Consider the following 26,522-nt stretch of genomic DNA (forward strand, 5'->3'; position numbering starts at 1 on the left):
AATGTGTCAAATAGATATTTAAAAATTGTGCCCATAATGTTAGCAAGACCGCGTTTGCTACGTTTTGCTATTCTTATGCCATGTATTTCTCATTCTAATTTTTCTTTTAAGTATCTTATCTGTGGATGTCTCTCATGATTATGTTATATGTTTGTTCTGTTTTAGTTATATTAACAGACAGATAATGGTATTCGTAGTTTACGGGTAAGTGTATTACTTCTGTCTTAAAGATTAAGTAGCCATTTTTAGCTTGTGTTGAGTTGATTTCTAAGCTTTGGAGTTGGACTTCTCGGATTCTTAAATTAAGATTTGTAAATGTGTGATTTTTCTACCTCTATTCGTTTCTTCGTAATGCTTATCATCTATTTGTTTGAGGTTTCCTGTTTTTTCTCGAATGGAGTTGTTTTAGATCTTACAAGGAATGATGCTAAAAATCGACTGTCTATTTTAAACTCTTGGCGTTTTCCGTTTGAATTTGTTATTTTATTACGTTTATATTCTTGGGTATTATATGCGGGTGTTACGGCATATATAAAGATATCGGCTGGTGTTCTACCACTTGTATTATGTTTTGTCTTATGATTATACGTATAAAGCATCGTTTCAAATTTTGATAATTTATTTTCTGGATCGGACTCGCTCTTAATTATTCTAAGCTTTTCATTAACTGTTTTGTGAAATCTCTCAATACTAAATATTCCATTTTTGCTAGTAGCTATAGTTATTTGGACATTTTCGGACTGTAACCATATATGGAGTACTGCGCACATGAATGTTGAATCTTTATCTGCTTTAATTTCTATTGGTTTACCCATTAGGTTGAAAATTTGGAGGATTGCTCGTTTTGTTTCGAGCCAATCTCTGCTGTTTATCTCTATTAATGCTGCGTACTTGGATTAAATGTCCATGCACTGTCTATTGTCAATGATATAAAAATCCATGACGTATTTCTCTCGGGGGTTAAACGTTTCTGGAGTCGTTTGAAAAGAAAGTTTAGTATTTCTATGTTCTGTTTAGGATATATTGCATATTTCGCATACGTTTATAATATTTTGCATTAACTTTTGGTGGTCAGGGTAACAGTATTTTTCTTTAAAAAGGGCTGTGACCTTTTCTATACCTGGATGCAATAAGTCCTTATGACTTTTAAGGATGATTTCCTTGAACTTTGCATAGGTTTTATAACTTGTTCACTTTCATCACTTTTGATAAGTTATTTGGGTTGAGTATTTCAACATTGGCCTTTTGGAAAATATTAAAGTTTGGAAGTAAATTACACTTAGTGCATAGATATTCTTTAATCATTTCTTTAGCGTATTCATTGGTCATTTCCTGATAAGAAATTTTAATTTTTATTTTGTGAACGTAGTGTATAGTTTCTACTGTGTTAATATTAGCTTTTATGAACTCCAGTTTTCTGTTATAATAATTAATAGGTCTTTCTGTGATAGGAATATGGTTTTCATTATCTTCTTGCGCACTGTGTATGGTTGAGGCTATGCTATCTGAAGTTTCTCCTAATAGATTTTCCTCTTTTTTAATTCGTGATAAGGAGACTGCTACATGATTTTCTTTTCCAGGGACATATTTGATATAGTAGTCAAACTCATTTAGCTTGATTTTCCACCTTTGTAGCTTCATATTTGGTTCTTTCATGTTATTTAACCAAACTAGGGTCTTGTGATCGCTAAGGATCCCGAATTTTCTACCGAATAGATAGGACCTGAAGTATTTGGTGGCCCAGACAATAGCTAATATTTCTTTTTCTATTGCCGAATAATTAATTTCGTGCTCATTTAGTGTTTTGCTTGCGTAGCAGATTGGTTTATGCTCTTGTGATAATACTGCTCCTTAGCAATATTACTGGCATCTGTAGTTAGTGAGAATTTTTTCTCGAAATTGGGACTTACAATTATCGGATCGGACTTTATAAGTAATTTTAACTTTTCAAATTGTTCCGTGTATAGTTTATCTTTAATGTTTATAACTGCAATCTTTTTATACCCTGAACCCATTAAAAATGGGTAAAAGGGTATATTGTATTTGTGCAAAATCCAAATGTATGTAAAAGGCAGAAGGAACCATCTCCGACCCCATAAAGTATATATATTCTTGATCAGTATCAATAGCCGAGTCGATCTAGCCATGTCCGTCTATCTGTCCGTCCGTCCGTATGTATGAGCTTAAGGATCTCAGAACCTATAAGAGCTAGAGACTTGAAATTTTAGATGTAGATGCTCCTAGTTCCCGCGCAGATCGATAATCGATAACTTACTCCGTTTTCAAGCAATCGATATCCACATCCTGTTTTTTTTTAGCAAATTGGGTAAATAATAAGATAGAGCTACCAAACATGATATGTGGCTTCTGGAATATTATAGATATTTCAAGTATCTTACATTTCATACCTATCGCCACCTCCCCGCTACCACTCCAGAGCTATAAATCAAGTTAATAACGCAACTTTTATTGCTAACAAATTTAAACCACAATTAAAATGCAATTGATTTTTTCAGAATACACAAAAATTCTATGGTACAATAAGATATACTGTAGAAATTATTATAAAGATCGGTTAAGAAAAACCAAAGTTATATGCAACTGCGAATGGAATGGGGCAGCAGCTTTAAGAATTTCTGTATACATGTACACACACACATTCATGCGCGTCTGCTTCGCATTCTAATAGCATGGTAATTGCATCTTTATTTGTAATGTTATTTTAGTTCCTTTTTTATCATAAGTACTTAATTATTGGCGTGGCTGCTGAGTAGAGGCATAGCAAGTGGTGCGGTCTGTCGCGAGTTCAAGCCCTACCGGGGAAAGTTTATTATTATTTTTTTTTGCTGGTGTGGCTGTTGAGTTTAGTCGACAGTAAGTAATGCGGTCAGTTGCAAATTCGAGCCCTGCCAAGGGAACTTTTTTTTTATTAATTGGTGTTGTTGGCTTATATAATTTGGTGTTGAAATAAGAGAGTTCAGGGTATCCCCTAGTCGGAAGCTTCCGACCTCTTACTTGTTTAGTTTTGCCGTCATTGGTTTTTCTATTTTCGCAAAATTTGGGATGAACTTTCGGTAAAATCCGCAGTTCTAAAATTGATTGTTTTTTCATGAATTCACATTTGTCTAATTGCAATTTTAAATTGGCTTCTTTTAATTTCGTGATTACCCTCCTCAATAACAAAATATGTTCCTTCAATGAAGTGGAGTATACAATTATGTCGTCCATATAGACAAGACAATCTGTGTAGATTAAATCTTCCAGAAGACTGTTCATGCAGCGTTGGCACGTTGCAGGTGCATTTTTCAAACCAAACGGCATTCGAGTGTACTCGTAATGTCCATTTTTAGTTGAAAAAGCTGTCTTTGGAATTGAACTTTCATCCATTTGGATTTGGCGAAAGCCCTTACCGAGGTCAGTAGTAAAATACTGACATTTTCCCAGTATGCTATCCATTGCTAGTATGGGGTATTTGTCATCAATTGTGAATTCATTAAAGTTTCGATAGTCAATGACTATTCTACATTTTTGTTTGCCGGATGCATCCCTCTTTTTGGGTATGATCAAAATTGGCGAACAGTAAGAGGATTTCGACTTGCGAATTGTCCCTCGTTTGATCATATCTTTGATCTGGTTTTCGACTTCTTGGTCGAATGCTTGGCCATATTTGTATGGTTTTTTATAAGCCAGATCTTCATGGGTAGTTTGGATGACATGTTTAACCGTGTTTGTAAAGGTCAAATTTTCACCTTCTCGGTTTTGAATATCCCCAAATTCATGTAAGATTTTTGTTAGTTTTCCTTTCTCCTCATCGTTTAGATGATCAAGGCAGAATGCGTTGCACTCTGAGAGTTCGTTGTTGATGGCGAACACAAATTGTTCGTCATCTGATGGGGGCGGAACGGGGTACTCAATTTTTGACTCATTCGCTGGCAATTCGCTTTTCGAATTGTCTTGCATGGTAAATGTATATTCCCTTATTCGTATGGTTTTTATCTTTGAAGTCTATTAGGGCTTGAGTACTCTCTAAGAAATCTCTATCTAATAACACGTCATAATTTTGTGAAAAATTATGTAAATAAAATTTCTTATTAGTAGGGCAAAGTTTGCTGGGCTTCAGCGATTTAATTGTTTGAACTTCCAATTGGCAAGTTCTTATGTTGAAATTTAGGACATTTTCTTTCAATAAGTTAATAGACGACTCCATATATATTACACATTTTAGGATTTTATTATTCATGGTTAGTTCGATAAATGGGTTGGTTTTTCTTCGGTTTCTGACTCCGAGGCAGTTTGAAGAAAATTTTCGGACGTGTCCATTTTCAGTTGACCACTACCGCTATCGCGTTGTTGGCGGATTGGGGGCGGATGAATGTTTTTGGTGATTTTGGTAATTAAGAGGGTTTTGTGCCCTGCCTTTGTTTAGATTTGGATTAAATTCTTAATCTGTGGACTACAGCCAACTTGGGATTTTGGTTTTTGTATATAGTTACTATAGTTTTGTTGTCTATTTTAAACTCTTGGCGTTTTCCGTTTGAATTTGTTATTTTATTACGTTTATATTCTTGGGTATTATATGCGGGTGTTACGGCATATATAAAGATATCGGCTGGTGTTCTACCAGTTGTATTATGGTTTGTCTTATGATTATACGTATAAAGCATCGTTTTAAATTTTGATAATTTATTTTCTGGATCGGACTCGCTCTTAATTATTCTAAGCTTTTCATTAACTGTTTTGTGAAATCTCTCAATACTAGAAATTCCATTTTTGCTAGTAGCTATAGTTATTTGGACATTTTCGGACTGTAACCATAGATGGAGTGCTGCGCACATGAATGTTGAATCTTTATCTGCTTTAATTTCTATTGGTTTACCCATTAGGTTGAAAATTTGGAGGATTGCTCGTTTTGTTTCGAGCCAATCTCTGCTGTTTATCTCTATTAATGCTGCGTACTTGGATTAAATGTCCATGCACTGTCTATTGTCAATGATATAAAAATCCATGACGTATCTCTCTCGGGGGTTAAACGTTTCTGGAGTCGTTTGAAAAGAAAGTTTAGTATTTCTATGTTCTGTTTAGGATATATTGCATATTTCGCATACGTTTATAATATTTTGCATTAACTTTTGGTGGTCAGGGTAACAGTATTTTTCTTTAAAAAGGGCTGTGACCTTTTCTATACCTGGATGCAATAAGTCCTTACGACTTTTAAGGATGATTTCCTTGAACTTTGCATAGGTTTTATAACTTGTTCTCTTTCATCACTTTTGATAAGTTATTTGGGTTGAGTATTTCAACATTGGCCTTTTGGAAAATATTAAAGTTTGGAAGTAAATTACACTTAGTGCATAGATATTCTTCAATCATTTCTTTAGCGTATTCATTGGTCATTTCCTGATAAGAAATTTTAATTTTTATTTTGTGAACGTAGTGTATAGTTTCTACTGTGTTAATATTAGCTTTTATGAACTCCAGTTTTCTGTTATAATAATTAATAGGTCTTTCTGTGATAGGAATATGGTTTTCATTATCTTCTTGCGCACTGTGTATGGTTGAGGCTATGCTATCTGAAGTTTCTCCTAATAGATTTTCCTCTTTTTTAATTCGTGATAAAGCGACTGCTACATGATTTTCTTTTCCGGGGACATATTTGATATAGTAGTCAAACTCATTTAGCTTGATTTTCCACCTTTGTAGCTTCATATTTGGTTCTTTCATGTTATTTAACCAAACTAGGGTCTTGTGATCGCTAAGGATCCCGAATTTTCTACCGAATAGATAGGACCTGAAGTATTTGGTGGCCCAGACAATAGCTAATATTTCTTTTTCTATTGCCGAATAATTAATTTCGTGCTCATTTAGTGTTTTGCTTGCGTAGCAGATTGGCTTATGCTCTTGTGATAATACTGCTCCTATAGCAATATTACTGGCATCTGTAGTTAGTGAGAATTTTTTCTCGAAATTGGGACATACAATTATCGGATCGGACTTTATAAGTAATTTTAACTTTTCAAATTGTTCCGTGTATAGTTTATCTTTAATGTTTATAACTGCACTCTTTTTATACCCTGAACCCATTAAAAATGGCTAAAAGGGTATATTGTATTTGTGCAAAATCCAAATGTATGTAAAAGGCAGAAGGAACCATCTCCGACCCCATAAAGTATATATATTCTTGATCAGCATCAATAGCCGAGTCGATCTAGCCATGTCCGTCTATCTGTCCGTCCGTCCGTCCGTATGTATGAGCTTAAGGATCTCAGAACCTATAAGAGCTAGAGACTTGAAATTTTAGATGTAGATGCTCCTAGTTCCCGCGCAGATCGAATTTGTTTCCGATAATCGATAACTTACTCCGTTTTCAAGCAATCGATATCCACATCCTGTTTTTTTTAGCAAATTGGGTAAATAATAAGATAGAGCTACCAAACATGATATGTGGCTTCTGGAATATGATAGATATTTCAAGTATCTTACATTTCATACCTATCGCTACCTCCCCGCTACCACTCCAGAGCTATAAATCAAGTTAATAACGCAACTTTTATTGCTAACAAATTTAAACCACAATTAAAATGCAATTGATTTTTTCAGAATACACAAAAATTCTATGGTACAATAAGATATACTGTAGAAATTATTATAAAGATCGGTTAAGAAAAACCAAAGTTATATGCAATTGCGAATGGAATGGGGCAGCAGCTTTAAGAATTTCTGTATACATGTACACACACACATTCATGCGCGTCTGCTTCGCATTCTAATAGCATGGTAATTGCATCTTTATTTGTAATGTTATTTTAGTTCCTTTTTTATCATAAGTACTTAATTATTGGCGTGGCTGCTGAGTAGAGGCATAGCAAGTGGTGCGGTCTGTCGCGAGTTCAAGCCCTACCGGGGAAAGTTTATTATTATTTTTTTTTGCTGGTGTGGCTGTTGAGTTTAGTCGACAGTAAGTAATGCGGTCAGTTGCAAATTCGAGCCCTGCCAAGGGAACTTTTTTTTATTAATTGGTGTTGTTGGCTTATATAATTTGGTGTTGAAATAAGAGAGTTCAGGGTATCCCCTAATCGGAAGCTTCCGACCTCTTACTTGTTTAGTTTTGCCGTCATTGGTTTTTCTATTTTCGCAAAATTTGGGATGAACTTTCGGTAAAATCCGCAGTTCTAAAATTGATTGTTTTTTCATGAATTCACATTTGTCTAATTGCAATTTTAAATTGGCTTCTTTTAATTTCGTGATTACCCTCCTCAATAACAAAATATGTTCCTTCAATGAAGTGGAGTATACAATTATGTCGTCCATATAGACAAGACAATCTGTGTAGATTAAATCTTCCAGAAGATTGTTCATGCAGCGTTGGCACGTTGCAGGTGCATTTTTCAAGCCAAACGGCATTCGAGTGTACTCGTAATGTCCATTTTTAGTTGAAAAAGCTGTCTTTGGAATTGAACTTTCATCCATTTGGATTTGGCGAAAGCCCTTACCGAGGTCAGTAGTAAAATACTGACATTTTCCCAGTATGCTATCCATTGCTAGTATGGGGTATTTGTCATCAATTGTGAATTCATTAAAGTTTCGATAGTCAATGACTATTCTACATTTTTGTTTGCCGGATGCATCCCTCTTTTTGGGTATGATCAAAATTGGCGAACAGTAAGAGGATTTCGACTTGCGAATTGTCCCTCGTTTGATCATATCTTTGATCTGGTTTTCGACTTCTTGGTCGAATGCTTGGCCATATTTGTATGGTTTTTTATAAGCCAGATCTTCATGGGTAGTTTGGATGACATGTTTAACCGTGTTTGTAAAGGTCAAATTTTCACCTTCTCGGTTTTGAATATCCCCAAATTCATGTAAGATTTTTGTTAGTTTTCCTTTCTCCTCATCGTTTAGATGATCAAGGCAGAATGCGTTGCACTCTGAGAGTTCGTTGTTGATGGCGAACACAAATTGTTCGTCATCTGATGGGGGCGGAACGGGGTACTCAATTTTTGACTCATTCGCTGGCAATTCGCTTTTCGAATTGTCTTGCATGGTAAATGTATATTCCCTTATTCGTATGGTTTTTATCTTTGAAGTCTATTAGGGCTTGAGTACTCTCTAAGAAATCTCTATCTAATAACACGTCATAATTTTGTGAAAAATTATGTAAATAAAATTTCTTATTAGTAGGGCAAAGTTTGCTGGGCTTCAGCGATTTAATTGTTTGAACTTCCAATTGGCAAGTTCTTATGTTGAAATTTAGGACATTTTCTTTCAATAAGTTAATAGACGACTCCATATATATTACACATTTTAGGATTTTATTATTCATGGTTAGTTCGATAAATGGGTTGGTTTTTCTTCGGTTTCTGACTCCGAGGCAGTTTGAAGAAAATTTTCGGACGTGTCCATTTTCAGTTGACCACTACCGCTATCGCGTTGTTGGCGGATTGGGGGCGGATGAATGTTTTTGGTGATTTTGGTAATTAAGAGGGTTTTGTGCCCTGCCTTTGTTTAGATTTGGATTAAATTCTTAATCTGTGGACTACAGCCAACTTGGGATTTTGGTTTTTGTATATAGTTACTATAGTTTTGTTGTCTATTTTAAACTCTTGGCGTTTTCCGTTTGAATTTGTTATTTTATTACGTTTATATTCTTGGGTATTATATGCGGGTGTTACGGCATATATAAAGATATCGGCTGGTGTTCTACCAGTTGTATTATGTTTTGTCTTATGATTATACGTATAAAGCATCGTTTTAAATTTTGATAATTTATTTTCTGGATCGGACTCGCTCTTAATTATTCTAAGCTTTTCATTAACTGTTTTGTGAAATCTCTCAATACTAGAAATTCCATTTTTGCTAGTAGCTATAGTTATTTGGACATTTTCGGACTGTAACCATAGATGGAGTGCTGCGCACATGAATGTTGAATCTTTATCTGCTTTAATTTCTATTGGTTTACCCATTAGGTTGAAAATTTGGAGGATTGCTCGTTTTGTTTCGAGCCAATCTCTGCTGTTTATCTCTATTAATGCTGCGTACTTGGATTAAATGTCCATGCACTGTCTATTGTCAATGATATAAAAATCCATGACGTATCTCTCTCGGGGGTTAAACGTTTCTGGAGTCGTTTGAAAAGAAAGTTTAGTATTTCTATGTTCTGTTTAGGATATATTGCATATTTCGCATACGTTTATAATATTTTGCATTAACTTTTGGTGGTCAGGGTAACAGTATTTTTCTTTAAAAAGGGCTGTGACCTTTTCTATACCTGGATGCAATAAGTCCTTACGACTTTTAAAGATGATTTCCTTGAACTTTGCATAGGTTTTATAACTTGTTCTCTTTCATCACTTTTGATAAGTTATTTGGGTTGAGTATTTCAACATTGGCCTTTTGGAAAATATTAAAGTTTGGAAGTAAATTACACTTAGTGCATAGATATTCTTCAATCATTTCTTTAGCGTATTCATTGGTCATTTCCTGATAAGAAATTTTAATTTTTATTTTGTGAACGTAGTGTATAGTTTCTACTGTGTTAATATTAGCTTTTATGAACTCCAGTTTTCTGTTATAATAATTAATAGGTCTTTCTGTGATAGGAATATGGTTTTCATTATCTTCTTGCGCACTGTGTATGGTTGAGGCTATGCTATCTGAAGTTTCTCCTAATAGATTTTCCTCTTTTTTAATTCGTGATAAAGCGACTGCTACATGATTTTCTTTTCCGGGGACATATTTGATATAGTAGTCAAACTCATTTAGCTTGATTTTCCACCTTTGTAGCTTCATATTTGGTTCTTTCATGTTATTTAACCAAACTAGGGTCTTGTGATCGCTAAGGATCCCGAATTTTCTACCGAATAGATAGGACCTGAAGTATTTGGTGGCCCAGACAATAGCTAATATTTCTTTTTCTATTGCCGAATAATTAATTTCGTGCTCATTTAGTGTTTTGCTTGCGTAGCAGATTGGCTTATGCTCTTGTGATAATACTGCTCCTATAGCAATATTACTGGCATCTGTAGTTAGTGAGAATTTTTTCTCGAAATTGGGACATACAATTATCGGATCGGACTTTATAAGTAATTTTAACTTTTCAAATTGTTCCGTGTATAGTTTATCTTTAATGTTTATAACTGCACTCTTTTTATACCCTGAACCCATTAAAAATGGCTAAAAGGGTATATTGTATTTGTGCAAAATCCAAATGTATGTAAAAGGCAGAAGGAACCATCTCCGACCCCATAAAGTATATATATTCTTGATCAGCATCAATAGCCGAGTCGATCTAGCCATGTCCGTCTATCTGTCCGTCCGTCCGTCCGTATGTATGAGCTTAAGGATCTCAGAACCTATAAGAGCTAGAGACTTGAAATTTTAGATGTAGATGCTCCTAGTTCCCGCGCAGATCGAATTTGTTTCCGATAATCGATAACTTACTCCGTTTTCAAGCAATCGATATCCACATCCTGTTTTTTTTAGCAAATTGGGTAAATAATAAGATAGAGCTACCAAACATGATATGTGGCTTCTGGAATATGATAGATATTTCAAGTATCTTACATTTCATACCTATCGCCACCTCCCCGCTACCACTCCAGAGCTATAAATCAAGTTAATAACGCAACTTTTATTGCTAACAAATTTAAACCACAATTAAAATGCAATTGATTTTTTCAGAATACACAAAAATTCTATGGTACAATAAGATATACTGTAGAAATTATTATAAAGATCGGTTAAGAAAAACCAAAGTTATATGCAACTGCGAATGGAATGGGGCAGCAGCTTTAAGAATTTCTGTATACATGTACACACACACATTCATGCGCGTCTGCTTCGCATTCTAATAGCATGGTAATTGCATCTTTATTTGTAATGTTATTTTAGTTCCTTTTTTATCATAAGTACTTAATTATTGGCGTGGCTGCTGAGTAGAGGCATAGCAAGTGGTGCGGTCTGTCGCGAGTTCAAGCCCTACCGGGGAAAGTTTATTATTATTTTTTTTTGCTGGTGTGGCTGTTGAGTTTAGTCGACAGTAAGTAATGCGGTCAGTTGCAAATTCGAGCCCTGCCAAGGGAACTTTTTTTTATTAATTGGTGTTGTTGGCTTATATAATTTGGTGTTGAAATAAGAGAGTTCAGGGTATCCCCTAATCGGAAGCTTCCGACCTCTTACTTGTTTAGTTTTGCCGTCATTGGTTTTTCTATTTTCGCAAAATTTGGGATGAACTTTCGGTAAAATCCGCAGTTCTAAAATTGATTGTTTTTTCATGAATTCACATTTGTCTAATTGCAATTTTAAATTGGCTTCTTTTAATTTCGTGATTACCCTCCTCAATAACAAAATATGTTCCTTCAATGAAGTGGAGTATACAATTATGTCGTCCATATAGACAAGACAATCTGTGTAGATTAAATCTTCCAGAAGATTGTTCATGCAGCGTTGGCACGTTGCAGGTGCATTTTTCAAGCCAAACGGCATTCGAGTGTACTCGTAATGTCCATTTTTAGTTGAAAAAGCTGTCTTTGGAATTGAACTTTCATCCATTTGGATTTGGCGAAAGCCCTTACCGAGGTCAGTAGTAAAATACTGACATTTTCCCAGTATGCTATCCATTGCTAGTATGGGGTATTTGTCATCAATTGTGAATTCATTAAAGTTTCGATAGTCAATGACTATTCTACATTTTTGTTTGCCGGATGCATCCCTCTTTTTGGGTATGATCAAAATTGGCGAACAGTAAGAGGATTTCGACTTGCGAATTGTCCCTCGTTTGATCATATCTTTGATCTGGTTTTCGACTTCTTGGTCGAATGCTTGGCCATATTTGTATGGTTTTTTATAAGCCAGATCTTCATGGGTAGTTTGGATGACATGTTTAACCGTGTTTGTAAAGGTCAAATTTTCACCTTCTCGGTTTTGAATATCCCCAAATTCATGTAAGATTTTTGTTAGTTTTCCTTTCTCCTCATCGTTTAGATGATCAAGGCAGAATGCGTTGCACTCTGAGAGTTCGTTGTTGATGGCGAACACAAATTGTTCGTCATCTGATGGGGGCGGAACGGGGTACTCAATTTTTGACTCATTCGCTGGCAATTCGCTTTTCGAATTGTCTTGCATGGTAAATGTATATTCCCTTATTCGTATGGTTTTTATCTTTGAAGTCTATTAGGGCTTGAGTACTCTCTAAGAAATCTCTATCTAATAACACGTCATAATTTTGTGAAAAATTATGTAAATAAAATTTCTTATTAGTAGGGCAAAGTTTGCTGGGCTTCAGCGATTTAATTGTTTGAACTTCCAATTGGCAAGTTCTTATGTTGAAATTTAGGACATTTTCTTTCAATAAGTTAATAGACGACTCCATATATATTACACATTTTAGGATTTTATTATTCATGGTTAGTTCGATAAATGGGTTGGTTTTTCTTCGGTTTCTGACTCCGAGGCAGTTTGAAGAAAATTTTCGGACGTGTCCATTTTCATTTGACCACTACCGCTATCGCGTTGTTGGCGGATTGGGGGCGGATGAATGTTTTTGGTGATTTTGGTAATTAAGAGGGTTTTGTGCCCTGCCTTTGTTTAGATTTGGATTAAATTCTAAGTTAATCTGTGGACTACAGCCAACTTGGGATTTTGGTTTTTGTATATAGTTACTATAGTTTTGTTGTTTTGTTGATTGATAAAAAATTGGGGTTTTCCTGTACTCAGTGTTACCTCGATTTTTGTAGGAAGTAGCTGGATTGGTTTGATTGTTTGGGTTTTTATTTCTATCGAACAATACTACATCGTAAACGCCTTCTCTTTGATCTACCTGTTTTAATTTTGAAACTGTCGTTATATCGTGACGAGCCAATGTCATAAATAACTTATCGGGTAACTTCCTCATAATAACGTCTTGAACTGTGTTCTTTAATGCATTCGTATACAACATGGTATTCATCTGATTGTCTTCTAGTATTAACTTATAACGAATACTTACAAATACTTCCGGTGAGATGAGCTCCGACCTCAATTCTGTCCAGGTGTTGGCAGGGGATAGCTTCGTGACCCTCTACGCGTCTCCTCCTATTTGCATTTCGATGACTGCGAACAGGACGCTGTGTTGGCCAATATCCCTCGTTGGATATAACTGCATGATGAAGTCGATGCGCCTTATAGGGCGCTTAGCTCCTCGGTGGCTCCATTAAATGTTGGCACTTGCCTTATTTGGCCTAGTGCTTGTGAAAGGTGTTGCTCGCTTAGTTCAAGACTGGCTCATTTGGTTGCGCCATGGTGTTCACTTTTCACTTTTGTTGTTGTTTTTGTTCTTGGTGTAATTTTTTTTTGTTTAGGTATGGCGTTATTTCGCGCGCGTTACCAATGAGTGTGTCTTGCAGGGATCAAAGGATGTGCAAGGCCAAGGGCACACTCACTTTTGTGTTGTGAATTAAAATTCACTACCTAGTAACTCCGATTGTCCAAAGAATCAATGCTTGGTAGAGTACTAGATAATTGCAATGAAATTGCAATGTCGGGTTTTTGTTTGACCTGGGATCTTATAATCCTTGAGAGGTCAATGAGCACTTGCGGCAAGTTTCGCGTGTGTTCTTTTGCGGATACGATTTTCCAATGATTGTGCGTTCGCGTCGATCATCAGCGCCGACCACGATTTGCTTTAAAGACCTGGGGCAACGATTGTCCGTTATAGGTCTTATATCACTGGCGCATCCCACCGGCTGCGCCAATTACATAAACCAATACGCGTTGTTTAAGAAAAATATAACTTTATTTAGACCAGCGTGGCTTATTGGAATTTACAGTTTGTGCACGATGCAACTTGACGGTTTAACGTCTTCAGTAAAACTCAACTTGTATAATTTTGTCAACGCTTAGCCAATCTCGGCTGGGGGCTGAAGATCATGAGCTCGCTCTCTTTTAACAATACTCTCATTCTTTTAATGAGTTTCAAAAATATACTAAGAGCCTGAATTTGAGCTGCGTTGGCAAATTGGGCATTTGGTGGGAATAAGGATTATGGCGGATGTATATGTCTAATGGTTTTCGATTTTATGATCGGTCCCACGCCAGAATTGTTATTGTCACCAAGAATTTATAATATTGGGGCTCTGGGGTTTATTGTTTACAAATTGGGGTGTCTCATGTTACATATGTGGTGCGCTTAGTTGCTAGGGCTTATGTGTAAGGGGTTGCCATTAGGTGCTGTGGACATATGTTATGTGCTGTATTCGGATAGATGAGTGTATATGTACTTATAGTATATGTTGTGGGTGTGGTACATATGTCACTATATTTATTCGATTTTAGAAACTATATGTCAAGTTTGGCGACTCTAGCACTTTTTATTTACCAAAATTGCCCAAAAAAACAGGATATCGATATCGATTTTTATCGATTGCTTAGAAACGGAGTAAGTTATCGATTATCGGAATCAAACTTGATCTGCGCAGGCACTAGGAGCACCTACATCTAAGATTTCAAGTCTCTATCTCTTATAGGTTCTAAGATCCTTGCGTTCATACCAACGGACAGACGGACGGACGGACAGGCGGACAGACAGACAGACGGACATGGCTAGATCGACTCGGCCATCGGTGCTGATCGAGAATATATATACTTTATGGAGTCGGAGATGCTTCCTTCTGCCTGTTACATACATTTGGATTTTGCTCAAATACAATATACTCTTATACCCATTTTTAATGGGTTCAGGGTATAAAAATACTTTCTCTATTCTCTATTTCTATACTCAGCAGCCACAACAACAATCAAATACTTATGATAAAAAAGGAACTTAAATAGCATTACAGAAAAAAGTCGCAATTACCATGCTGTTAGAATGCGAAGCAGACACGCATGTGTACATGTATTCCGAAATTCTTCAAGTTTTGCTAACTGCCCCATCCAACTGCCCAGTTGCATATAACTTTGGTTTTTTCTTAGCCGATCTTTATGAAATTTTCTACAGTGTATACTGAAAAAGTCATTTGCATTTAAATTGCGGCTTAAATTGGTTGCCAATAAAACTTGGGTTATTAACTTGATTTATAAAAGAAATATACTTGACATATATTTAATATTCTAGAAGCGACATATCATGTTTGGTGACTCTAGCTCTTATTATTATTTACCTAATTTGCTCAAAAAACAGATTGTTTAGAAACGGAGTTCGTATAGATTATCGGAAACAAACTCGATCTGCGCAGGCACCAGGAGGACCTACATCTAAAATTTCAACTCTCTAGATGTTAAAGGTGCTGAGATCCTTGCGTTCATACATACGGACGGATGGACAAGTGGACAGACAGACGGACGGACATTCAGACGGACATGCCTGGATCGACTCGGCTATTGATGCTGATCAAGAATATATACACTTTATAGGGTCGGATGTGCTTCCTTCTGCCTGTTATATAAATTTGCATTTTGGACAAATAAAATATACCCTTTTTGCCCATTTTTATTGTGTTCAGGGTATAAAAAGAAAGCTCCCGTGGCAGAGTTCGAACTTGCAACTGACCGCATTACAACAGCCACACCAGCAAAAAAAAAAATACTTTCCCCGGTAGGGCTCGAACTCGCGTCAGACCGCACCAATTGCTATGCCTCTACTCAGCAGCTATATTAATATTTAAGTACTTATGAGAAAACAAGTAAGAGGCTCTAGTCGGGAGCTCCCGACTGAGGAATACCCTGAACCCTCTTATTCCAACAGCAAATAAGTAAAAAAAAGTTGCCTTGGGAGGGCTCGAACTCGCAACTGACCGCAGCCACACCAATAATTAAGTGCTTATGAGAAACAAACGAACTAAAATAGCATTACAGAAAAAGTTGCAACTACCATGCTGTTAGAATGCGAGGCATGCGCGCTTGAATGTGTGTGTGTGTACATGTATACAGAAATCCCTGAAGTATTGGCTAGTTCCCATCCAATTGCGCAGTTACATATAACTTTGGTTTTTGCTTAACCGATCTTCATGAAATTTTCTACAGTATATCTTATTGTACTATACAATATTTGTGTATTCTCAAATAGTCAATTGCATTTAAATTGTGGCTTGCATTAGTTGGCAATAAAAGTTGGGCTATTTACTTGATTTATTAGCTCTAAGGATGTAGCGGGCGCTAGTTATAAAACAAGTAAGAGAATCTAGTCGGGAGGTCCCGACTAGGGAATACACTGAACCCTCGACTCTACTCAACAGCCAGACCACAAAAAAAAAAAAAAAAAATAATGAGTATTAAACTAACAAATTTTAATGTTACTATCTTTATACTCTATACAAGGACTTTAACAAGTTTGATCATTTATTTATTTAACACTTTACAGATATCAAGGTGTGCTGTTCCGAGTAAGCCAGACACAAACAAGTAAGAGTTTCTAGTCGGAATAGTTGGAATACCCTGAACCCTCTTATTCCAACACCATAAAAATTAAAAAAAAAAAAATGCCCTTGGCAGGGTTCGAACTCGAAACTGACCGCATTACTTGCTGTTGACTCTACTCAACAGCTACACCAGCAAAAAAATAAATAAAAATAAATAAATAAATAAAACTCGCGATGGACCGCACCACTTGCTATGCCGCTACTCAGCAGCCAGATTAGAAATTACGAGACAACAAGTAATAGGGTCTACTCGGGAGCTCCCGACTAGGGAATACCAACACCAAATAAAAATAAAACAAGTAAGAAGTTCCAGTCGGGAGCTCCCGACTAAGGAATACCCTGAACCCTCTTATTCCAACAACACATAAATTAATAAAATAAAGTTCCCTTGGCAGGAGAGACGGACAGACAGACATGGCTAGATCGAAGAAGAATATATATACTTTATGGGTTCGGAGCTGCTTCCTTCTGCCTTTTACATACATTTGGATTTTGCACAAATACAATATACCCTTATACCCATTTTTAATGGGTTCAGGGTATAAAAAAAATTCCCTTGGCAGTGTTCGAACTTGCCACTGACCGCATTACGGGTAGAGCTCGATCTCGTGAGCTATGCCTCTACTCAGTAACCACACCACTAATTTAGTACTTATGAGAAAAAAACGAACTAAAATAGCATTACAGAAAAAAGTCTCATCAGACATCTAAATTTTCAAGTCTCTAGATCTTCTAGGTTCTGAGACAGTGGGCAGTTTTTACTTTCCTGTAGTGGTTTTTTCTTCTTTAAAAGTCCTGTATTCTGTTTTTGATGCTATTTTGTTATTCGCTACTTTTTTTTCATTCATTGATTCTTTTGCTTACAAGTCAATAACTTATTAATATTATTTTCTAGTTGTTCATTCTTTTTTGTGGTTCGGTGTACCGGCCAACAATTTCTTGCCCCTTTGTAGCTCAATTTCGGCCTTTGAAAGTTCAAATGCAAGATCGGGGAAAATGGATGTGAACTTACTGTTTCGATTCATCGGTTTATAGATTACAAAACGCCATTTCATATTTTTATGTGTCAATTTTGTACAACCGCACCGCCTGTTTTTATCGGAATTAGCTGTATGCGGCTTAGCAACTGCTAAGCCGAAACAAGTCCGCAAAAATAACCCGTGAAATATTGTATTCTGTTGTATTATTATTTTTGTGAATTATTTAACTATATTATATTTTTATTTTTGGTTGTACTACTCCTTTTCTGTTCTTTAATGTAATTTTTACACCTAATGTGTTATCTATATTGGCATACACTGTGCCTCCTGTCCACACAATGTTTTATTATTTTTTTCTTGCTGTTATGATATTCCAAATCTTCACACTGTTTTTTCTTAATTTTTTTCCTGATTTTAATTCTTGTATTTTAAAATTCCTGAAGGTATTGTAGGAATGTTAAAAAACTCTGATCCGCTTGTTGGTCAGATTCAAAATGAATCGTCTCTCTTTATTTAAAATGGACTTAGCCTAAAGTACATACTAGAGTTTGGAGTTCTGTCGCTCAAAGTATCGGCAGAACGGGAGTACATAGCATGCCATATGTATTTGTATATATGTTGTTATATGTACATGCAGAAGGCATATACATACATTGGAATGCGCTTGGGACCGAACGGTCAAAACGTCATAGTGCTTACGCTGCAGATCTCACGCTGCAGGCCAGTCCACATATGTATAAGTGGCTGATCATATTACGGCACTTGGCGGTAGTTGTATTATGTAAACAATGCGCTTGATACTCTAACATTGAGATTAAGCATATGACCACTTAACATATTGTATACACTGCAATATGGGCATATGCTTATTTGCATGTAACATGCTACAGTATAGCGTACTTAGTTCCGAAAAAAATACCTGTGGGTCTTTGCCTTTACTGTGGAGTGAACAGCTTTAAATACTAGATCTTCGAATTATGTGCAGCCGTCATCTTCCTTTTCACACATCAGCATTTCCCTCTCATTTCTTTCGTAATTTTGTTCCGCTTTTAAAAGTGTACTCGATATGTATTTGATAGACCGATTTGCGCTAAAATTGCTCCGATGGTTTGATGCGTCGGTTGTTAAATTAAATTGCCTTTAGAAATTGGGGAAAGTTAGTATCATATCGTTTGAGGTGAGCGTCGTGTTAATTTTATTGAATACGTCCGGGTTACACTTGCTTTGCTAGAAATATTTTTGGTGATCCTTTTTTTTTGCTAATCTCGAATAAATCGCATACAATAACTGGATAAACCCAAAAAGTCCTTGAAGATTTAGGGCATAGGAAAATTTTGTATTGCCCTTACTTTCTCGGAATTGGGTTTTCCGGCGTTTGCCGAAATTATAAATCTTAGAAAACCGACTTCAGTTTTAAATAGCTGATTTCGCCTTGCCATGTAGATAATTGTGTTTGGCGTGATCGTTATCGGACTGACTGAAGGCGATAATATCGCCGATGTAAACATATATAAACATATATGCGATGCTACTACTGCAGAATCCAATATACTCCCCCCGTTGGGAGCCAGACTTTCAACAGACTGCTTAAAAGGCAGGAGACACAACTTGTTCACGGCTCTTCTAATGATTCCAGATGTGATCCTTACATCAGCTACTCGAGAAACTCCATCATTGCCAGAAATCAGACTTACTACCCTACCCAGCGGTCACCGCATAGGAGGTAGGTTTTCATTCTTGACGAGCACTAAGCAGGAGACGTTTTATATCTATCAGTATGTTCTTCGCTCCAACTAAGTTTGTTGCGCTGTCGGAAAGCTGGAGTAATAGTCTTGAGTTAGCAATGGATGTAATTTGGCAAACAAGGTGAATATGACAGAATGATAGAAATAGTGCATGGCGACCACTGCCGACTTCCAAGGTGCGAAAAACAATGGGGAAAAATTTCCATCGGCGAGATAGAACTGCTGAACTGCTTCCATGGGGGGATCACTAAACAGGACACGTTTTAAATCTATCAGCTAGTTCTCTGCTCCAAGTAAGGTTGTTGCGTTGTCGGGTAAAATCTGGCTGGGTTTGCCACGATTAGTGATGACCGTTTTAGGGAACTCAAGAAAGTTGCAGTCGATAGGTCCATCGCTAGCTCTAAGTGCAGTGCCCAGTGAAGCAGATCAAGACGCTAACGTAACACTTGATAGCCGTCTCGTACGAACTTCCGATTAATAGAAGAAAGGTCCACGATGAACGCTCGAACGGTTTTTAGACGATTCATTGAAAGACTTTCCATCACATGCTCGACATGCGATGGAGCTGGATTTTTACACATTTCCTTGAGAACGAATCTCCCTGATGTTATCCCACAAGTTCGCTCTTTGTACAAGTCTAAAAAGCTTTATGAATTTGTACAAATTAAGATAAAACCGTTGCATTATTGTTATTTTTTCGCCAATCCGTCTGGATTGTACCGTGGGTGTGAGAAATCTGAATTTGCAATAATATTTTAAGTTGTAATGAAGACGCGTCGTTCCGGCAGCGGCATGGGCAGACTGACACTGACTCTGTGCTTCGTGCCGTTCTTCAGCAGCCACTCAGCGCGCGCATGTGAGGGATCACATTTCTATGGGCTGGCCGTTGAAGGGCCGGTACTCCACTGCCAGCGTCTTCTTCAGGTGTCGCAACATTGTTGAGACGGCATTCGATTGCCCAGTCGGACACGCTGGTGATAGCTTACACATAGACGAATATAAGCTTCATTGACCCAAATTAGTTTGTGCGCTTGCATCCAAGCGTCTAAGCCGCTTGCGTATGAGTTTTTCCAAATTAAATTATGGGAGTTTCAGAAAGACAAGCCACCAGCCAATTGTGGAAACCAACTAATGGATACGATAAGCCATGAAATCAGAGCTCCGATTGAGCTAGGATGTCGGAAACTATGCCTCTGGAAAGGATGTTAGCTGGATTTCTGTCCGTCGCAGTTGCTTATCCAGGATAGACATTTCACACCAGAAATGGAGCTGGCTGACTAGGATGCCTGTAAGCTTGACCTAATGCACCAAATTAGCCAACAGCGTGTCCCACATAATTCAAGCTTTAGGACAGTAAATGTTTTTAACGGCGCTAGACGAGACTTGGAAGAAAATATACGACCATGTAAATGCCGGATCCATAGGCCTCCACAGTAACATCGCAAATTTTGAAGGCCTACAGGGCGTAACAGTGGAATATAACAGAAAATAATAATAGCAATTGGTCTATCGAGAATCTCTAAGAAGGCCCAGAGCTTATTGATATCGCTTCTATCATTGAACTTGAAATATTGTTCCCTATCCTGAACAGCTTCATCGAGGACTATTTGGTGACTGGAAAGCCACTCTTGAGGTTTGAAGTACTAAGAGACAATTTTGAACAAATTTAATTGAACGTTTGCTTGATTGAATGTTTGCCCTCCATCAGTATATTATTAAGAGAATATTCAGAATTAATCGTCGCAGGGATATCAAACCCAACACAAAACTTGGTTGTGATGATGTCTTCCTTCAAGGCGCAATGATGTGTGAGGAAATATTTACAACAGCCGCTCAACTCTGCACTAACTCACGACATGTAATTCAGACCCAGAAACTCCTTGATGAAGGCCGAGTACTGCTCCGTCAGATGCGAATGCCGACCCAATTTTCCCTTAAGACTGAGAAATCGACGATAAACCTGGCCAAAGGACTCTCCTAGCAGCTCTGCGCTCCGCTTCAAAAAGACAGTCGCACTGAATACTCGCCGGATGGCAACAAATTGCTGCTTACACTCCAACTCTTCCTTGCTAGCCTTTAGGCTCTTCGAACTTTCATCTGTGAGTGAGGCCACCAGCCATCAACGAGATACTGCGCAGTCGCTCAAAACAACCGGTCACGACCCAGCCAATACGAGTCTTTTGTAGAAGAGGTAATGCTTGCAAAGCATAATTTGTCCGACAGACAAAAGCTCAAAGAAGAGACTCGTTCCCATTAAAAGATTGACCCGTTGTGGCTTATTCAACGCAGGATCAGCCATCCTTATATTTAAAGGGATGTTATAATCCGATGTATCGATGTTAAATCTAGGCTGATTAGCGGTTATTTTTCGAGCCACAAGAGCATCAAAGGTGGCTCAATTATCAGAAAATAGTGACTTCATATGAATCCTTACGCTTATGTCTCCGAGATCCGTGACACTTGCTGAAGATTGGCTTTTCTTAACTGAAGCCTCTGTGCAAAACAGGATGTGGAAATGTGCAGCTAACCAGCGAATCATAGAATCAGGACAATGCATGTGATTCAGCAGGGCATAATGCTTTTCTCCACAAGTTTGTGAATAACTAGTGCTGTAAAACCGAGCTTGATCTCCCTTTTTCAGGCAGTTAAAAGAAAAGGTCTAGTTTCTCAACTTCCTAATGTCCAAGGAATGGAGACAAATATCCAAATTTTTTACATGTGTAGAGTCCGTAACCAAATGCATCAAAAAAACTGCTGTCCTTTTGGGTAGTCTCAACTACAAGTGCCCTTTTGCTAGGGTTAGTATTATGTTTGGAGTTGCCCACCTGTGAAGTGGTCGCTTAAGATGATATGGCGTGTGGCACGCTTTCCAGCTTTTGACTACGCCTTTCCAGAAATGAGAAGAACTCATCAGCAGTCGAGACCATTTTAAAGGCTGTGCCCTCCTCCTATTTGATCTGAGTGTGGGTGTCCAACTGCAGCGTATGCACTATTATGCATCCTGTACTTTGTTTCAAACTGCCCAAAGTCTGCAGCTCACGCAGTTTTCAAGCCGACTCCGAATCTACCCTCTTGAGTCCAATAATGTGTGTCTAAAAACAGAACGTTTGTTACTTCATCTTTTATTTATATTATCCAGAGCCCCACGATAATTGGCTTGGAAAACTCCAAAGATCGAACCGATCCCAATGCAGGGCCAGACACTAGCGGAGGTGCTGCAGTTTTTCAATAGTCGACAGTTCGGTATCCTTATCGATGACCAACTCGGATAGTCGACAGTTCGGTATCCTTATCGATGACCAACTCGGAAAATGTAGGTAGTTTGAGCTCGGGCAAGCGCGTACGATCACTTTAGATTGAGGACGTTAGATTGACGTCACTGAATATTTACGCGAACGCGAGCTTCAAACATGGCTATCACCTGGTCGAAATCATCGCGTAAATTTATACTGATGACATTAAAATTCAACTCTTCAAGCGAGTTATGCGCGGCATTAAGGTCAGAGTTTGCTGCATTAGAAATAGTGCACTTCAAAGTCAACGGCACATGAGATATTTATTTCTCCTTAGATAAATCCCTCCCAATATCCTTGGCTCGCTTGAAGAATGCAGCCATCTTGTACTTGAGAAAAAATACCCTCTTTACCTGCATATCATTTGTTTTTTCACTTTCCATTATTTCATTCACACAGGCGATAAAACAGAACAAATTGTTAAGATGATGAACTTTAAGCACATACAATGCTGCTAATGTGCAAGTGTATGTATTATAAGCTAGGACCGGACAAAAGAAAGATCGCGAATTTTGGAAGCTGTAAATTGTCAGCACACAGAGGCGTTTTGCAATCGACTAATTAAAATGTCACAATAATTTGTAAGGCACTTGGGTAATAGCACTTCCGTATTTGACTATATGGACTGCAATACTGTATGTTAAACTTAGTCGGGGCCTCCAAATGTTGAGTTGCCAATGTTTTTTAAAATCGGGCCAAGAATTTTAAAAAAATGTTTCAGAACAGCACGTTATAATGCGTCCATTAATCGAAAATTATATATTGGTTTATAAAGTTGTTTAGCTGTGGCTCAAATCAATTTCTGTGCTTCGCCTTGATCAACAACACTAGAACCAGTGGATGAGATAAAAGAAAAATGTGCATTTCATAGTAGCTAGGACAAGTGCAAGAGAGACTTGCCAACCTTGCTTGCAGCTGTTTCGCTAGGCTACGTGAACGACTTATTTTTATGTTTGCATGAATCTTTGGCAAAGTTAAGAATTCGACGCAAATCGCTCTTCATATTGAGGACAGAAAAATATTTGTTTTCGCCCAACTCTGCGATTATTTCTCCGATTTCAGAGATTGGGTTCCGGTTCGAAATTGTGTTACGGAACTGCTTGTTTCTCAGTGGGCCGCGCCGGCTGGCTCATCGGATTCTCTGGGTGTGGTCCCATCCCTGGCCCGCAGTCCGCACAATCGATAACAACAAAGCTACACGTCTGTAGCAAAACAGACTCACACAACACTACTCAAAATGAACCGCATAATCGATAACAAATATTCGGAACTACTAACTCATGAACAAAATACACAGCTGTAACAACTATGAAAATGTAAACAACAAAGGTAAGACACTCAATATAAATTAACAAAAAAACACTATTTATCCACCTTACTCTTCCAGATCGGGCCCCGGTTCCGGACCCAGCGTACCCGCCCTACCATGAGACGATCACCTCCACTCGTCTCCCTCATTTTGGCCACCAAATGGCCTATATTAGCCCGTGTCGGCCACAATGCCCACTCTCCCCAGCAATATCATTTTAGCCGGACATGATTTCTTTCAATAGGTGCGTATAATTGGTTGCGTTTTCTTAAAATGTATAACAATCATAATCATTGCTTATGGCATTTATCTTGCAGCTGTTTAGGATCTCAGGCAAGCGGATAATTCATTAACTTCACAGGTGCGTATTACTGCTGCATATATTTATACTAATTGACACAGCGCATTAATTCCTAAATTTTTCTCTTATCTTATAGAATTAATTTTTTTTATTTTTTTACAACACTGAATGGAACAGGCGACGAAACACTACAAGGATATTGCTAGTCGCCGCAAGAGAAACGCGCAATGAGGCACTTTAGAGGCAATCGTTGCCCCGATTTAGGAACAATGGCCCGCACAATTACTTAAAACTGGGTATGTCACGTGTTGTGTATCGTATGTATTAAATCGCTTAATTCTACCTTACCCTACCTAAAGAGCTCTCTGGGGGTGGTAAGGGGCGATATAAATGCGTAAATTCAAATTAGGTAAGTATGTGAGCATAGTTCGCGCAAGAGTTAATTTTAGATTTTTTTTTTTTTTTTTTTATATTTTACAGGCGCAGATGCATCACCGTTGGAGTTTTCCTCACCGTTCGCACTCTAAAGTGAAGCTCGGCGTAAGTGCCTATGTATGTATGAATATATTTTATAAATACAAATTAACCAAATTTAACGATAAAAAAAAATCTACTCCTTTTCAGGGAGTGCAATTAGGAGTCTTCTTCTGACTCTGCCAGGGGCTCGAACGAGGATGGGCAAAACAATGGAACGGACTCACTCGGTGGATGTGGGCGGGGTCTCGCCTGTGGCCGCTTCTTCGTTGTTGGAGCCCGGTCGTTGGTGGCTCGTCTCGTCGCCTTCACGTTTGCGCCGACGCTTGCTGGCGGCGTCGCGGATATGGCTGGTTTGCGCCGCTGCACTGAATCCTGGCCTTGAATATTTCGTGGGCCTCTCTGGTGCGCGAGCTGGTCTCCTTGGTGCCGGAGCCGTTAATTTTTGGCTTATTTGGTTCGTCTCTCGTCGCACTTAAATTTTTAAGTCTCTTTTAATTTTTTTATTATATTTTCTTTGTGATTCGAGCGGTTTGATTTATATAAATTTATTACATGGCAAAGAACACAAAAACAAAACTTTTATTCGTCTGTTAAGCCATTGGTATTATGTGCCGGCTTAATTTTTCAGAAGGGAAAAAATTTTACTCTGTCAAGCAGAAATGCAATGTCCAACTTTTTTTCTCACTTCGAGCTGGCACGCCCGCCGTTAACCGCTGAACAAATCGAACTCCGGGGTCTGAAATCCCAACAGATCTTCCGGGGTCAGTTCGACCTCTTCCACGCTTCGGGACAATGTGTCTGCGACGACGTTGTCGGCTCCCTTGCGGTACTGCATGGAGAAAGGGAACGCTTGCAGTTCGAGGGACCACCTGGCTAATCTCCCGCTCAAGTCTTTGAGACTCATAAGCCACTGCAGACTCGCATGATCGGTGATTACCGTGAACGGCATCATCTCCACGTACGGCCGGAATCGATGTATGGCCAGTTTGGCGGCTAGGCATTCCTTCTCGGTCACCGAATAGTTGATCTGGTGCTTGTTGAGTTTGGCCGAGAAGAATGCGATCGGCCTTTCCTGTTGTTCGTCGTCTAGCTGGAACAACACGGCTCCTACTCCGTAGTGAGATGCGTCGCATTGGATGAAGAATGGTCTTCGAAAATCTGCGTGAACTAACACCGGGGCTGTGGTGAGGGCTAACTTTAAGCTCTCTATGGCTTCTATGGCCTCGTCGCTCAACACAAATCTACCCGTTCTCTTCTTAAGGGCATCAGTCAACGGTACCGATATCTCAGCGAAATTCTTTATGAATCGGCGGTACCACCCCGCCGTACCTAAGAAGCTTCGTAGTTCCTTGACCGTCCTCGGATTCGGGATGTTCCGGATCGCTTCTACCCTTCCCGGATCCATGCGCAGCGTCCCGCCGCCTATGATGAAACCCAGGTAGTTTAGGTTGCGGAAGCAGAATTTCGACTTCGCCATGCCTATGGTGAGGTTCGCGTTCCTCAGACACTCGGCCACCAATTCCAAGTATTTTAAGTGCGTTGGAAAATCTGCCGATATTATCAGCAAGTCGTCCAGGTATACGAATACGTTGGACCTCAGATTCGCCGGGATTACCTTGTCCATGAGCCTGCAAAGCTGTTGAGCGGCGTTGCAGAGCCCGAATGGCATGTGGCGGAACTGGTACAGCGGCCTCCCTGGTACAGTAAACGCCGTATACGCCCTGCTCTTCTCCTCCATCTCTATTTGCCAGAACGCGAACTTAAGGTCGACGCTAGAGATAAAATGAGTCTCGTCGATTCGCGATAGGATGCCCTCGATGCATGGAAGCGGGTACGCGTCTTTTACCGTTACACTGTTTAATTTCCTGGCGTCTAAGCAAAACCTGTTCTTCCCAGGCCTCATCACCACCGTCGTCCGGTTGCTCCAGGGGCTGTCACTCTCCTCGATGATGCCTAACTTTAGCATCTTATCCACCTCGGCCCACACGATCTCCTGTTTGGCCGGGGACAGCGGATAATGTCTGTCTTT

The 26,522-nt window shown here is 38.5% G+C and overlaps 1 protein-coding gene across 1 annotated transcript in view; it reads left to right on the forward strand.

The window, feature by feature from the left end:
- Positions 1 to 24,045, forward strand: part of CycD (cyclin D) — a 174,419-nt gene extending 150,374 nt beyond the window's left edge. The window contains exons 4-5 of the transcript XR_011417264.1: positions 23,469 to 23,735; positions 23,794 to 24,045. The gene's annotated coding sequence lies outside the window, so the exon portion shown is untranslated. The remainder of the gene's footprint in view (positions 1 to 23,468; positions 23,736 to 23,793) is intronic.
- The last annotated feature ends 2,477 nt before the right edge of the window (positions 24,046 to 26,522 follow it).

Source organism: Drosophila virilis, unplaced genomic scaffold (assembly GCF_030788295.1).
Source record: "Drosophila virilis strain 15010-1051.87 unplaced genomic scaffold, Dvir_AGI_RSII-ME tig00001562, whole genome shotgun sequence".
Classification (NCBI taxonomy): domain Eukaryota; kingdom Metazoa; phylum Arthropoda; class Insecta; order Diptera; family Drosophilidae; genus Drosophila; species Drosophila virilis.